Source organism: Eulemur rufifrons, chromosome 16 (genome assembly GCF_041146395.1).
Source record: "Eulemur rufifrons isolate Redbay chromosome 16, OSU_ERuf_1, whole genome shotgun sequence".
Taxonomy (NCBI): domain Eukaryota; kingdom Metazoa; phylum Chordata; class Mammalia; order Primates; family Lemuridae; genus Eulemur; species Eulemur rufifrons.
Genome location: NC_090998.1, coordinates 48,062,866 through 48,079,530, shown reverse-complemented (window position 1 = coordinate 48,079,530; position 16,665 = coordinate 48,062,866). Strand labels below are relative to the sequence as shown.

Sequence of the window (16,665 nt, the reverse complement as noted above, 5' to 3'; positions counted from 1 at the left end):
AAAGTGGAGAAACAATGTCAGATTTTAAGTATGGTGGTATTCTAAAGTCTAAACTACTTTGTAAGAAGATGTGTTTGATAAACCCTGAACTTCTTCATTAATCAAGCCACGTGTGGTTGCCTGTGTTTGCAGCTGCTTGTCAAAAACACCTCAGCCCCCACTTTCTTTTTATCCTACCTCAGTTGGAGGTAGATGAGGCAGATTCGAGGCATAGCTGCAAATCCTGTTAAATTTGTCTACACCCTCATATTCTGGCCTTTTATTTTCCACTTGGCCCATCCTGCCCTGCTACCCTTCTCACACTTCCTGCTCCCCAATGCAAATAGGAAAGGATCTTATAATGACCTATTTACACCTACTGATTGACTGATTATACCGCCACCAAAATGCCTTCACACTGAAGCATGACCTCAACTAGCCTTTGATCTCTGAATGTAGGAGAGGCTTTTTCCTTGTTAGAAAAGCTTTATTTCCTCTACAAGCTGGCAAGGAGATTGTTTTCGTAGGGTGAAGTAGGAGAGGGCTCTCGGGAGCTGCTGAAATCACAGTTGTCTGACTCAAGCAAATTTGATGTAGACTTTATGATATTTTGAGCTGTCCAAGCAGATGATCTACAACTCACCCCTATAAAAGAAAAAATTGCACTGGACACTTGTTAAAAACAGCAAAGACTGTTGCAATAGGGTTGAAGATTATTGAGGTAAAGGACAGAGATTGAACTCAACAGCCACTGAAACAAAAGGCAGGAGGATTTTTGAAAATGGAGTGAGCAAGTGGGGAAGTACTAGAGGACTCTAGGGGGAGATTGGTGAAACTGATTGGGCCATCCATGCTTGCTAATTGGTGCTTATCAAAGTTAGGCTCCTATCTTCCTCCAGAGACAGGGAAACAGGGCCCTATCTTTCCTGATGATTAAATTTCAAAGGGATGGCTCCAGGGTTCTTGAGGAAGACATTCCTGGCTTGTAAAATTGGCAAGAGGCTGGCAGATTTATATCTCAAAGGGGCAAAGAAAGAATTACAAGTTTTCTAAAGTAAATGGTGTAAAAAAAAGGAGGTCAGGGGCCTACTAGAATCAGAGAGAAACCTGTCCCACATTTAGTCAAGCCTTGGGGAAGATTCAGGCCCTCTTGGTTACCTGCCTTCCCATGTCTCCCCTTTCTGTCCACACCTACAAGCTCTCCATTCTGGGGAAGAACTGTATGAAGGTTTCTAGTTCTTATAGATTTGATTGAAGTTGACCTGGTGTTCCTACATGATTAGTTTCTTCCACATGTGACATGTGTCCTGCCCTGGCACAAGTGTGACTGTTGGCATTTGTCCTCCTTCACTACCTTGTGTGCCCTCTCTCCTGATTTAAATCTGCTCTCTGCCATCTCTTCCATCTGCCCCGTGGCTTGGAATCACACACATTATGTTCTGGGATATTTGATATTGTTTTCATTTGCATTTAATGATTTTCATATTTTAACTCTCCTTATCTGATGTCCTCAGACATACCTCTAAGCCTCATTATTTACACCGTTGGCTAGAAAAGTTTACTTAAAATCGATATGGCATTCTGTCTTCATTTTCTTCATTACTAGAGGTGTTATCAAATTAGGGATTAATATTCATAGTCATAAAACAAAGGAAAAGAAAAGATCCAGTGAAAAGACAGCATAGATGCAGCAGCTTTGCTTTCTGAGAGTGAAAGCCTGTAGTCACTTGTGCAAGCCATAAGCCTTTCCAGCATATACCATCTAGACTTTTCAGAGAAAGAGAGTATCACTGATGTATCATAGTACAAAATCTGTATCCCTACATAGGAAAATATGCTCCCTACCAATTGATTTTAGTCTTTCCTATGATTTCTTTCCTCATCCCCACCAAGAGAGTTCATAGGACATAACAATTCATAGTATCACATTTTCAAAAACCTGTTTAGAATAAGGCCACAGTCAGCAAGCTCAGGTTTTAGCAGAACAATTCAGGGTGGGCATTGGCTGTGGTGAGTGTGTGTTTCAGTTTGTACCCAAACAGCTCCAGTTAACACCTGTTTTTCCAGTTTAATTATTAGTAGTATGCTCCTTTACTCTTAAATGGGTCCTAATTTGGATGATAAATTATGTAGTCACTTTAGCTTTGCCACCCCAAGTTCTGATCTCTTCTGAGGTTTCACTACCAGTCACATAGTTAAGGTATATTTTCTCATTCAATCCAGCTTTTTGAGGTACAATTATTGGATTAAATTATCTTTGAATTCCCCCTCTGTCTCTCTTTCTGTCACACACACATACACACAAACCCCTCTACCTCCAAGGAGATAATGTAGATCTCAGACTACTGTTTAAACATAATCTCAGAAGAAAAATATTTTCTTGAATGCAACATAATATATAAAGATACCTGCCCACAGTGAACACAGAGCTTTATATTACGATGCTAAGTGTGGTTCGCCTTCCCTAATGGGGCTCATTGCCTTGTGTTTTCAAAAACAGAGATTTGGTGGTGACCTTTTATTTACACAAAGATTAGCCAATGCTTTGAAAATGTAACTTGTTTTTTCCCCGTTTTTAATAGATCACATTTTAAGCAAGGTATTCTTTCCCACTGTTCTCTGTAAGCAAAGGGTAATTGCAAAATGATTTGTTTTCCTTTCTTGGTCTACAGCATATTCCCAGAAGCTGGTGAGAGCTAGACGGTGATGAAGGAGGTTATTCTTTTAGTTAAAAGTGGACATAGGTATTCACATTTTCCAAAAGAAGAAAGTGAAGTTTAGAGCAAGTACATAATTTGTTTAAGAGCACAGCTAATAAGCGAGATGGCCAGGGCTCAAACCCAGTTCAATATGATTCCGTGGCCTGTTTCCTAAATCAGTCCCTTAGACTGTTGTCCAGCTACGTCATGATTTTTTCAACGTGTATCTTCTCCGTGAGGGCAGGAAATTTGTCTCCTATACCTAGCCTACCACAGGCATTTAATAAATAGCAAATGAATGAATTAGTGAAGTCATACACAAGAGGGAGAGGGAATAAGAATGAGAGCTAGAGGCAGAGAGAGTCATAGTGTGGAATCTGAAAGGCGAAGTCATGGCTGGTGGCAAGTAAGTGTTGTCAGTAAATGTTCACAAAGAGTCACTGGGACTCACTGAGAGTCCTCGATGAGAAGCCAGGTCACCACTGGGGCATGGATATAAGGAGATAATGAGCTCCTAGGGTTGGGGTTTGGTGGCAGAATAGTTTGACAGTTTTTCTTCTTTCTTGCCTCTTGGGCCAGAGAGACCATGCAGACAAGTGGCCAAAGAATGAGCCTTGAATCCAGTTAACCCCTCGGTTGAGCTCCTACAAAAATACCCACAAGTATAGAGGTAACCACCTTACATTCAAGATCTTATTCATCTTCATAACAATTTTATGAGGTAGACACTGCTATTCCGATTGCATGACTGGGTCACCTGAGACTTTGGAGTAAAATAACTCCAGCAAGGTCATGCATAATTGGTAAGATTTCCCGTTCAGGTCCATCTGGACCCTTGAGAATGAGCTCCCAGTTGTCCCTTTTCTGCAAGAAGGAGTTATGAGAATGCTGTTACCACCATGGTAAAAAATCACTGCCAACCCCATCTTTTCTCTCATTGTCATTGAGCCATTGATGACACTACTTCCTACTTCTCCACAGGGGTTAAAAGAAATGTTATTTCTATCAAGAGCAAACATTTGCAGAATACTTACTGAAGCTAGATACTGTTGTGAGCATTTTGTATGTATTAATTATATCCTTAAAACAATGCTATGAGGCATTGTTATTATTTTTTTCTCATTTTACAGATGAGAAAATTGAGGCATAGGGAAGTTAAGTAACTTGGCAAAGGTTACCCAGCAAATAAGTGACAGAGCTAGAATTTGAATCCAATCAGTCTGGCTTTGGAATATGTGTTATCAATGACTATGCAACTATGTGTTCTACTGACTTTTAGATGAGAAGATAACTTGCTGAGGACTAGATCCATAAGGTAGTTTCTCTTAAGACCATTGTAATTTGTTGTACCTATTATCCTGGAGATTGTTCTCACAAAGGTAATAGGAGTCTCTCTGGATCTGTAATTATTGTAATAACAACGGCCAATAACCACTGAGCACTGTCTACATGCCAGACACACTATTAAGAACTTTACTTACTTTATTTTATTTAATCTTCCCAATAATACTGCACAGCAGGTTTATTATTCTTGATTTGCAGATGAGGAAACTGGAGCTCACGTGTAAGTAACTTGCTCACAGTCACGCAGCTAGTAGCAGCTGTGTAAAAGCCAGCATCTATCTGATTTCCTCTTGTAACCACTAGATGCTCTGCTGCCTCCCACCAGAAGGCTGCCTCGGTCTTTGATTCATTAATTAGCTTTGCTGGATGGTAGCCATTTTACACTGCCCAGGAGTGTATGTTACCGTGCATGCTTACTTCACTTTTAGGAGAAAAATTCAAATTAGCAAAAGAACAAACTAACACCAGGGATCTTTTCAAGAAAATAAATTCCTGGAATGCCGCTTGCTCCATATCCACTTACTACTACATTTCACACTATGTCCTGTGTTCTTTCACCTGCATAAAGCTACACTTCCTCCACACACCGGGACTGGATGCTTATAATCATGGTGGAGATTAATACGGAGAAATTAAATGATGATTAGGAGATACTGTTTATTCTTTAGAAAAATTTATATTAGAAATATTTCAATATAAATTTTTAGGTAGTATATGTACTATGGTTAAATATACACACATGTAAACAAGACAGAAATATATACTGTTCTTAAAGATGCACATAGAAATATAGAAATACAAAACCAGAAGGGAACTTAGAGATCATCGAGTTCAGATCAGGAAACTCAACGAGGCCAGAGTTGCTGACGTGGCATGGTGAGTTTTCAGCCATCTCATGAAATTCAGATTAAGCATCATCTTTATGAATTCGCTCCTGATCCTCCTCCTGCCTGCCCCTCCCTAAGGGAGAATTGATTCCTCCTCCTCTTTTCTTTATTTTAGCAAAATCTGTAGTTCTTTTCTTCATGGCTTCTTTATCACTTTATTTTACTTTATTTTTCTGTTTTTTTTAATACTTTACTTTTTTAAGAGCAATTTTAGGTTCACAACAAAATTGAGAGGGAAGTACAGCAATTTACCCGTTACCTCTACATTTTCATTATCACCCAAAGTCAATTGTTTACATTAGGCTTCACTCTTGGTTCTGTACATTCTATGAGTTTAGATAAATGAACAATGACATGTATCCTCCAGGATAATATCATACAGACTGTTTTCACTGCCCTAAATATCCTCTGTGCTCTGCCTATTCATTCCTACCTATCCCCTAACTACTGACAATCACTGATCTTTTTTATACCACCATAGTTTTGCGTTTTCCAGAATGTCATATAGTTGGAATCATACAGAATGTAGCCTTTTCTGTTTGGGCTTCTTTCACTTAGACATGTACGTTTAAGTTTCCTCCAAGTCTTTTCATGGCTTGACAGCTTAGTTCTTTTTAGCTTGAATAATATTCCATTGTCTGGATGTACCACAGTTTATTTATCCATTCATCTTCTGAAGGATATCTTGTTTGTTTCCAAGTCTTGGCAATCAAGAATAAAGCTGTTATAAACATCCATGTGCAGGTTTTTGTGTGGATATAACTTTTCAACTTCTTTGGGTAAATACCTAGGAGCATGATTACTGTATTGTATGGTAAGGAAATACTTAGTCTTGTAAGAAACTGCCAAACTGTCTTCCCAAAGTGGCTATACTACTTTACATTACTACAAGCAATGAATAGAGTTCTTGTTGCTCTACATCCTTGCCAGCATTTGGCGTTCTGGATTTTGGCCATTCTAAAAGGTATATAGTGGTATCTTGTTGTTTTAGTTTGCATTTACCTGATGACTTATGATGTGAAGTGTCTTTTCATGTGCTTATTTACTATCTGTATATCTTCTTTGGTGAGGTGTCTGCTAAGGTCTTTAATTCATTTTTTTAAATTGAGTTGTTTGTGTTCTTATTGTTGAGTTTTAAGAGTTCTTTGCATATTTTGGATAATAGTCTTTTGTCAGATACATCTTTTGCACATATTTTCTCCTAGTCTGTAGCTTGTCTTTTCATTCTCTTGACAGTGTCTTTTGCAGAGCAGAAATTTTTAATTTTATTTTTAATGAGGTCAGGCTTATCTATTTTTTCTTTCATGTATTATTTTACATTTTGCATGTGTGGCTCTCTCCCTCTACTGCCTTCTAAGCTCCTTGAAAGGAGAGATGGTTTTCCTCATGGCATTATATTCCCAGAAGATAGCACAATGCCTGGCACTTCATTGATGTTGGGTGAATCTTGAATGTGTGAATGAGTGGGCAGCCATCTCATGGTTACTTAGCAGTGGAGTGCAAATGAGAGCTCTGATTTCTTGACTTGCTGACAAGTGATTCCCCTAATACATTCTGCTGCTTCTCTATTTTAATTTGAAGTTTACATTATAACTGAATTCTAAAATGATTTTAAGAGGACATTTTCAGAAGATATCAATAACAACAACAAAAAGCTTAATTAATATGACAGTGTAAAATTCTTACTCAGTGAATGAGTTGTACAGAATATAAGTTTTTAAAGAGCTACTAGCATTTTACCTCTAAAAAAAAGCCTCCTCTAGTCCTCCTTAATAATTTGACTAAGGATTTATATCCTTTGATCTAGAGTGACACTCAGAACCTGGATGTTCTTTATTGAAATTGCTGAAGTGTAAAGATAACCTAAATTTGCCTTTCATGTCAATCACTGGGAACAAAGCAAACCTTCCATGTGTAAGAATAGATTTTGTTGGATTGTAGTTGGAAGGCAAAGATTTTGTTCATTTTTGAATAATACTGATATCTTCTATTTGTAGGGCTCTTGCTGGCTTCAAAGAATACCCTGTATGTAAAAAACCTTCTTGTACATAGAAGGGTATGGAATTATGAATCTGTAAAATCAGATATAGGAAATAGTAGAAGTTCATCCTTCTTTCAGGAAATAATCACTTCCTAAGATTAATTGGCTTTAGTACCCCATCCATTTAGATTTGTATATATCGTACGATATAGTACATTTTTAGAGCTGAAAAGAAACTTAAGAGATCCTTCTAATTTTGTAGTTGAGAAAACTTAAGTCAAAATAAATAAAGTATTTCCTCAAAGAATTATCCTGACCAATTTGGAACCAAAATTAAGATCTTCTGGGTCAGAGTCCAATGCTACATTGCTTCTCTGATGAACTGGTTTTTATTGATTACACTGGAAGTTTCTTCTATAATATACAAATGTGTTTAGCTGACATATTTTTTTCTTTACTAGATTATATTGAATGTTCTACCATCACATATGGCCAACTTCTTTATTTTACAGATGGTGTGTTGTAACTTGTGAGATTAACTGATTTACAAAAGATTAAACCATCAGTTTGTGTCAGTGCAAGATATAGAAGCCAGGGCTTTTGACTTCCCAACCCAGGGCTTATTGAGTGTATCTCTCCTGAAGGCCTACGTGGCTCTCTATTAGAAAAAAATTAAGCACACATACACATATACCCATAAAATAGCAAGGGCAAATGTTTACAGTTTCCAATAAGTTTATCTAAGCCTGGATTGGAAAAACTATTAAATTTTCTAGGGTTTTTTTTTGTTTCTTTTGAGAACCCTTGTAATATACCATTTATTTATTGATTTACTCATCAAGCATATTGATTTTCTATTATGGATCTCAAACAGGGCTTCAAAAAAGGGATTTATCAATGAAATTCATGGATTTGGACCTCAAAATTTAGTAGAGGAAAACAGAGTCATAAAAAGTAAATATAGAATACTGTTGCAGGTGTTACAGAAATAAGTAAGAAAATGTTGATCAGACGAAGGAGAGATTCAGTCTACCTGAGGAGGTAATAAATAGTTTCACAAATGAAGGGATATAATGCTCTAAATCTTGAAAACTGGGATAGATATTTCCTGGGGCTAAAAAGGGGGCAAGGATTCAAGAAAGAGTGTAGTGGCTTGTGCAAAGACATAGAGATGTGAAAGCATACCATAAGATTCTGAAAATAGTTTATGTGACCTCAGTGTAGGATGCCCAGGAAACAAGTGTGCCCAGGGAAATGAGACGGGGGAAGTCAGAAGTGGGGTGATGGAAGGGTGCTTGTGCTCTGCTCAGAGTTTGAATAATTCTGTGAAAAATGAAGAGTCAAAAATAGTTCTATACTGTGGAAAGACTTGTACAAAGTTCTACCATGGTAGAAAGCATGTGTTTGTGTGTGTGTGTAGGGAAACAAGCTAGCCAGTAGGGAGACCAGTCAGGGGGCTGTGATGGTTACGCAAGGAAAAGATGCTAAGAATACCCAAGCTAAGTCAGTAGAAGTAAAGTTGTAGAGGTGAAAGGAAAATTAAGAAAGTGTACAGGAGGCAGAATTAGAGAGATCTGTTGACCAAAGAGATGAGGGGCAGGGGTAGGTAATGGAATTGACATTGAACTAACTAGAAATTAAGAGAGCTGAGTTCTAATTATGTATCTTCTACTCTTTAGACCTGTGATTTTGAACTAGGATTATGTTTTCCCATCATTAACTTCCTTTTTGAAAAATGGCAAGGTTGGACTTCTTCTCTATTGTTAAGTTTCTAAAAAAACTATTATTCTCTCTTAGATATCTGCATTATATAAATAGATTCAAAGGTCTGATCTAGATTTTTTTAGTCTCCATAATAATGATAGCTAACACTCTTTACTAGGTATAAGCATCATTATAAAGGTTGACTTAATTAGTCCTCATTACAACCCTCCATTGTTGCTAATATCATAATTTCTGTTTTACAGATAAAGAGCTGATGCTAAGAGAGATGAAATCATTTTCTTGAATTCCATCTTTCTGTTCTCTGCTCTTTCTACTTCTGTGTCATCTTCCTTATGAAGCACTTGGGCTACACCCAACTCCTTCCTAGGTCCATTAATAGCAATATTATTACATATTATTTAGGCTAATGCTTGCTACCATAACTGATATACCTCAAAATCATTGGCTTAATATAGCCTAAGCTTATTTCTTGCTTATGTGAAATCCAGTTGGTGGCAGGGGGTGGATCTCTCCCCTAGTCATTCAGGGACCCAGGTTGATGGTAGATCTACCATCTTCTACACATGGTTTTCAAAGTCACTCTTGGCACTGACCTTGACCTCTCTGAAAGAGGAAGAGAGAGAGTAGCTGATGGAGTTTGAGGTTTTTTTATAAGCCTGTTCTTGAAGAAGCATAACTCATTTCTACCCACATTCTATGTGTCATTGCTCAAACCTAACTGCAAGGAAGACTGGAAAATATAGTCTAGTTGTGAACTCAGGAGAAAAGAAAAAGGGAGTTTGATGCTTGAACTCAGACCATCTGACTTCAGAATTCTTAGCCAATCCACTGTGGTATGTTACCTTTTGAATTTTATCTGTCTTATGGAATGACATTAATCAACCTGTTTTGTACATAAAGAAATGCGAGGATGCAGATTGACATTAGTGATATTACACTGTGCAGTTAAGATTCATGACTTCATACAGATAAGAGATATAACCAAAATACAAATTTCACAAACTACCTTCTCAGTTTCTCACTAAGTTCAGTTACCAAATGAAGTTAATTTGCGTTAGTTTGAAGGGATTAAGAATCTGTTATACTTTGACTTTGATTTTTTGATAAGTATAATAGATTATTCTCATTATAATGAAACATAATCACTTCATAAACTCATAGAAGTTTTGAACTGCAAGGAACTTTGAAGTCTAAATTAACTCTAATTGTAGTCTGATTTCTTCATTTTGCAGATAAGGGAAGAGACCCAAAGACCGAAGTGACTTATTGAAAGTCACATTCTTTAGGGACAAAGAACTATGCACTAGAACCCACATTCCAATCTTTCTTTTCATGGCTCTTTCTACTCATTGTGTCATTTCCCTCAAGAAGCACTTGGTCTGCAAAGCACTCTTTCCTAGGAACATATAGGAATATTATTAATGATAAAAAATGTACCCTTACAGTGCTTGGGAATTGGGGATGTTCTAATTCTTTACATTTTTTATGTAATTTAGGATTAAGAAGAAAATTTGCTTTTTATCTCTTGCCACTAGAAAAATTATATCTATCTGTCTATCATTTATCTAAAATGGACCATTTTCCCTACGTCGTAATTTTAGATAGCTTAGGGTCATCATTTGAAATATCAGTTTTCACCATGAGGTAAATGTAGGAAGTGTGACTGTTGGATTGAGAGTTTCCTGGATCCCACTTTGAAAGTGGACATTAGTCCCTTTCTCTTAAAAGTGGAGGTAGACAATACTTCTATCTAATAATTTGCCTTTGTTAATTATATCTTTAATTTAAAAAGAATGAAATCATCTAGTCAGCACATTTCTGGGTCAAGAAACAGAGAAATTATCAAGTTAGCTGAGGAAAAAAGGAGCTTGTTGAAACCTCTTCTGTAAAATGTTTTCAGGAATTTAGGGACAATTTCAGGAAGACCTCAGGAAAGACAGGCCCGAGGCCGCTCACAGGACAACCTGCTCCCTGTCTCTTAACTCTCTCTGTTCGGTGCTTAGTTCTCGCCCCTCCAAGTCCCATTCCTCAGCACCAGGAGGCTTCCCAAAGCACTCCACGGGTCTCCAAACTCCTGATGCCAGACGACCTTTTGGTTCACGTGTCCATTTCTAGGTGGCAATTCTGTGGCTTTTAGTTCAAATTTCCAGAGAGATGGATTTGATTGATCTGGTACCTCTTTTTCAGAAAGGCCTTAAAGCAGAAGTTGCTGGACAGTTTATATAAGGGACCACTATTCCTTCGGGTCCACCTTTCTCAACACCAGTTCTCATTTAAAATGTGCATGTAGAAGATGTTTGTGATTGAACCGAGGGGCAATGAATCTAAAATTTATCCCAGGAGTCAATCTTCCTCTGCTTTGACCCTTTCTCCTAAGAGAGACATTCTCTGGTTGAGAGTTTGCTTTTCTTAATAGATACCATACTATTAAATGAAAATTTTATGGTTATGATCCCTTAGTGGCAATCTTTTTTTTATCCAATAATTTTATTTTATTTTTTTCCTATAAAAGTGAAACAGGGCCGGGCGCGGTGGCTCACGCCTGTAATCCTAGCACTCTGGGAGGCCGAGGTGGGCGGATCGTTTGAGCTCAAGAGTTCGAAACCAGCCTGAGCAAGAGCGAGACCCCCATCTCTACTAAAAATAGAAAGAAATTATATGGACAGCTAAAAATATATATAGAAAAAATTAGCCGGACATGGTGGTACATGCCTGTAGTCCCAACTACTCAGGAGGCTGAGACAGGAGGATCCCTTGAGCTCAGGAGTTTGAGGTTGCTGTGAGCTAGGCTGACGCCATGACACTCACTCTAGCCTGGGCAACAAAGTGAGACTCTGTCTCAAAAAAAAAAAAAAAAAAAGTGAAACAGTTTAAAAAAAAAACAGAGTTTGTAAACATGTCATTGACACTTGGCTATTTCCTCTCTGATCATACTGGCTTCATAAATTATGGGAACTTTTGAAACTTCATTGAGCTATTTAAATGACCATTCCTTTTAATTAGACTGCTTCAGCATGAAAGACTAAAAATATGCCCTATTTTCTCAGTCTAATGAATTAAAGTGAGAAATTAGCTGTCTCAAAAAGTCTTTGTTTCAGCACATTTTTTCCATTCAAAGTGATTTACAGCAACCTAAATCCACTAACTAGCTTGTATTTCACATGCCTATTGGTGCATGTAGGTGATGCTTTATTTCTGCTTAGAAGGTGTAATGCAGACTCTCCAGGGAGCTAGTCAGGCTGGGCAAAACTATTAAATAGGAGTATATGGAGGCAAACAAAATTTCAGAATCAATGAGACAAATAAGAATACAAAATAAGAACTGAAATCTAATGGAGAGGAAACCAAGTAGGAATGAATTCACAACTTGATGCTAAATTTACTCTCTTCTGTAGCTTAGGTGTCAGATTGAATTTTTTTTTCACATGCATCTCATGTCACACAATTAAGTACATATATATGGATTTTTTGAAATATGAAATTAGAACTTCTATAAATATATATAACTTTGCCTGACAGCCATGTCTTTGTCACTTATATGCTTGTTGCATCATTTTGATATTCATTAATTACCTTAATAGTAAAAAATAAAGATAATTAACATTTAAGTAATGTTATATGATTTAAAAGCAGTTTAATGCACATTATCTCAGTGGGTCTTTATGAGGACTCTAGGGAGCCATATTGAGATGGACAAACAAAATTCTTTACAAAGTGAATAGACTTGCTTATAGGTGTACTCAACTATAGTGTGGGCCAAGCTAGGCTTGAACTCAGGAATTTCAGTTCCAGAGCCCAGGTCCTGTCAAGGCTCCCGAGCACTGCATATAAGGATGGTGATACACTTGCTGCATTCTTCCACATCATCTGGAATTGTCGTCTATTGCACGTGTTTAGAGCTCCATAGTAGGGCTCTGTAAGATAGTGGTTACGATCATGATTTCTGTAAGCAAATTGCCTGGATTCTTATCTCTAATTTTGTCTGTTACTAGTTATTTTACCTTGGGCAATTTACTTAACATTTCTGTGTCTCAGTACATTCATCTGTAAATTGGGGATAATTATAGTTTCCTCCTCAGTGGTTTTGTTGATAAAATGAACTAGTTCTCAGCACAGAGAAAATATTCAGTTAGCAATTACCATTTTCCCATAAATTGTTTACAGATATGTAAATTATTTTTATATATGGAATGTGATATGCATAGCTTTGTGCTCTTATTAACCTAAGGCCAGCAAGGTGAATGATTTTTATAAATATTATTCTACTGCAAGCTCATATTTCATACCTATGTATTTATGATTGGTATACAGGTTATGAAGCAAATGTAACCATATTATGTGTGTGTTATTTATCAATATTATGTATCATGTATATAATTTTTTAAAAAATCTATGCATATATACAAATTAATGCTATTTAATTTGAATTTTTGTCCTATCGAGAAATTTCAACATGTAAAAAAGAAATTGGAAACAAAGGTTCTGGTAAAATGCCTATGAGACTTTATGCCTGAATATACTGGTCATAATAACTTTAAAAAATAGAAGAAATCTTAAGATGTTATTTAAGAGGCAGTGTCTTAAGGCTGTGTTTCTGAACCACTGTAGGGCCAATGGTCCTATTATTGAACTGAGACTTAAAGGTTGTAACCTTGGACCGCAACAGTTAGACTTGGTGTCCCCATTTCATGAGAATTTAATGAAACCTATGTGTTTCTGCTGTCATTTCACAAAAATGTAGGAGGCAACACTTTGTGTTTATGTATCATATCTGTGGAGGAAAACTATCAGAAACTTTTTTTTAGTTTTGTTTTTTGGGGGTTTTTTTGGTGACTTGGGAATTGTGACATGAAAAATAATGTTTGTTGTTTTTCATTTAAATCTTCTCCAGGGGGTCTTGCATCATTTTAATATGATGCTAACTGATCTTCTGCGAAACCTATTTTGTTAATTTGGAAAGCCACAATATTTGATTAGGTTACTTTATCATGAGGTCCGTCTGAATCTGTGTAGAGAATTCTAGTAACTGCTTGAATTTTCTGCCATCTCATTAACCTTTTAAAGAAGAAACCACAGGAATTAATTTTACCTTCTTAAATTGCTTGTTTACGATTTATTAAACACATACCACATACTGAGCAGTTTACATGAAAAATTAGTCTTTGTCTACAAGAATTTGGTTACAATAATAAGAAGTTAAGTTATATAGCAGACAAGTAAGAAAACTATACATATGTGCACATATGCCATGCTTCAATTCTGCTAGCTGTATTTCCCCCTTTGAAATATTCACTTGGCACATTTACTGGAATATTAAAAAAATTCAACAGTTGACATTTTTCCTATCCATGTCTTTAAACTCTTTGAGCATAAGATTATCTATTTATCCATCTATCTACCTACTTATCTATTTTTCATCTGTTTTATTTTTAAAGCATTTATCATCCCTCTCTTCTCCTCCACAAAAAGCTTTACACCTTCAGTTTTAATAAAAAGAACAAAAGCTGAGAGAATTTTTCACAAAATTTCAGTTCTTACCAAGAAACTCAATCCATGCTTGTGCATTTTACTCACAGACAGTGAAGAGAAAGCACAGGACAGGAAAGCCCTGATCTATCAGTCTCTTTCTGGGTATCTTTGCTATTAATCTCCTTCATTTAGCATCACATTCTCTGAAGGAGGGCATTTCTCTCTTCCCAGTGCAGCTACTCTTTTATCCTTCTCTCCATTGTAACCGATGGCCATCATTTCACCTCTGTTCTCTTCCAAGAAGAAAGAGGCACACTTTCTTCACCAGAGCTTTGACATCCCGAACTTAGCCAATGTAATTATCCCATTGTAGGATAATTTCTTACAACCCCTCAAATTATATAAATATATTACATTTTCTTTTTCATCTCTATTCTACATTGACTCAACAGTTGAGTGATGATTCTACATCACTCAACTACTTGAATGATCCAGGTTGTGAGATACCATGGTTCACTGACTTCTCCTCCAAATGACACCTTTGGAAAAGTATCCCCTATTGAACAATCTGGGAAGCAGTGAAAGTGCTACTGTGGAGTCAGGGTAGGCTGAGTTTGTGGCAGTAAAAAGCAACCTCCTAATTTTAGAGGCTTATAGCAACACATGGATTTGTTTGTTACTCATATGTGTATCACGGTTGGTGGGGACTCTATTCCATGTTGCTTGGGGATTCAGGTTGATGTAGCCTCTACTATCAAAAACATAAATGGTGCTCGCTTCGGCGGCACATATACTAAAATTGGAACGATACAGAGAAGATTAGCATGGCCCCTGCGCAAGGATGACAAGCAAATTTGTGAAGCGTTCCATATTTTTTCATTGTTAAAATGTCTATACTGCCCAAAGTTATCTACAGATTCAATGCAATCCCTATTAAATTACCAACATCATTTTTCACAGATATAGAAAAAATAATTTTACGCTTTGTATGGAACCAGAGAAGACCCCATTTAGCAAAAGCAATCTTAAGCAACAAAAACAAAATGGGAGGTATTAATTTGCCAGACTTCAAACTATACTACAAGGCTGTGGTTCTGAAACTGCCTGGTATTGGCACAAGTGCAGGCACACAGACCAGGGGAACAGAACAGAAAATCCAAATATAAACCATCCTCATATAGCCATCTAATCTTTGACAAAGCAGACAAAAACATACTCTGGGGAAAAGATTCCTTATTTAATAAATGGTGCTGGGAAAACTGGATATCGACATGTAGAAGACTAAAACAGGACACACAGTTCTCACCTCTCACAAAAATCAAATCACGGTGGTTAACAGACTTAAACCTTAGGTCGGAAACTATTAGAATTCTAGAAGAAAACGTAGGAAAGACTCTTACAGACATTGGCCTAGGCAAAGAATTTATGAAGAAAACCCCCAAGGCAATCACAGCAACAACAAAAATAAATAAATGAGACCTGATCAAATTAAAAAGCTTCTGCACAGCCAAAGAAACAGTCACGAGAGTAAACAGACAACCTACAGAATGGGAAAAAATTTTTGCATACTACACATCAGATAAAGGACTGATAACAAGAATCTATTTAGAACTCAGGAAAATCAGTAAGAAAAAATCGAACAACCCTATCAAAAAGTGGGCAAAGGACATGAATAGAAATTTTTCAAAAGAAGACATAAAAATGGCTAACAAACATATGAAAAAGTGTTCAACATCTCTAATCATCAGGGAAATGCAAATCAAAACCACAATGAGATATCACTTAACTCCAGTAAGAATGGCCTTTATCAAAAAGTCCCAAAACTATACATGTTGGCGTGGATGTGGAGAGACAGATACACTCATACACTGCTGGTGGGACTGTAAACTAGTGCAACCCCTGTGGATAACAATGTGGAGATACCTTAAACAGATTCAAGTAGACCTACCATTCGAGCCAGCAATCCCATTATTGGGCATCTACCCAGAAGAACAAAAGTCATTCTATAAAAAAGATACCTACACCCGAATGTTTATAGCAGCACAATTCACAATCGCAAAGATGTGGAAACAACCCAAATGCCCATCAATTCATGAATGGATTAGCAAAATGTGGTATATGTATACCATGGAATATTACTCAGCTATTAGAAATAATGGCGATATGGCATCTCTGGTTCTCCTGGAGAGAGCTGGAACCCATTCTATTAAGTGAAGTATCCCAAGAATGGAAAAATAAGCACCACATGTACTCACCAGCAAACTGGTTTCCCTGAGTGCACATTTGGGAATAACACCAATTGGGTATCGGACAGAGGTTGGGGCTGGGGGGAAGGGATGGGTGTATACCTACTTGATGAGTGCGATGCACTCTGCCTGGGGAATGGACACGCTTGAAGTTCTGACTGGGGGGGATGGGGGTGGGGGGAGGGGATGTGTGTACACCTACATGATGAGTGCAATGTGCACTGTCTAGGGAATGGACACAATTGAAGCTCAGACTCAGGGGGATGGGGAGGCATGGGCAATATATATAGCCTGAACTTTTGTACCCCCATAATGAGCTAAAAAACAAAAAAATA

General features: G+C 37.1%; 1 protein-coding gene and 1 non-coding gene across 2 annotated transcripts in view; both read left to right on the top strand.

The window, feature by feature from the left end:
- The window catches only part of TAFA2 (TAFA chemokine like family member 2), a 385,773-nt gene that overhangs the window by 327,765 nt on the left and 41,343 nt on the right, over positions 1-16,665 (top strand). The gene's annotated exons all lie outside the window — the stretch shown is intronic.
- On the top strand, positions 14,854-14,960 carry LOC138397659 (U6 spliceosomal RNA). The gene has a single exon (XR_011235792.1). It is a non-coding gene; the product is annotated as a U6 spliceosomal RNA (small nuclear RNA).